Source organism: Oryzias melastigma, unplaced genomic scaffold, assembly GCF_002922805.2.
Source record: "Oryzias melastigma strain HK-1 unplaced genomic scaffold, ASM292280v2 sc06694, whole genome shotgun sequence".
In the NCBI taxonomy this organism is placed as follows: domain Eukaryota; kingdom Metazoa; phylum Chordata; class Actinopteri; order Beloniformes; family Adrianichthyidae; genus Oryzias; species Oryzias melastigma.
Window position 1 is genome coordinate 1 of NW_023423256.1, and position 256 is coordinate 256.

A 256-nucleotide genomic window follows, 5' to 3' on the forward strand; every position below is an offset into this window, starting at 1 on the left:
GGATCTCCATGCAGACCAGGCAAGCCAATGGGCCCCTGCAGATTGGGAAAAGGTAAGGATGGTAACAGTGAAGAGAGGGTGGAGAAGACAAAAAAATACAAGAAAAAAAGATTAACAGTAAAATTCACTTTCTTAAAAGAAAGAAAATAAACTAAAAGAGGTGTTATAGTCTTACCACAGGTCCAGGTGGTCCTTTCTGCCCAGCAGGTCCTGGAGATCCTTGTTCGCCCTAAAACACAGAGAGGATTAGCAGGAG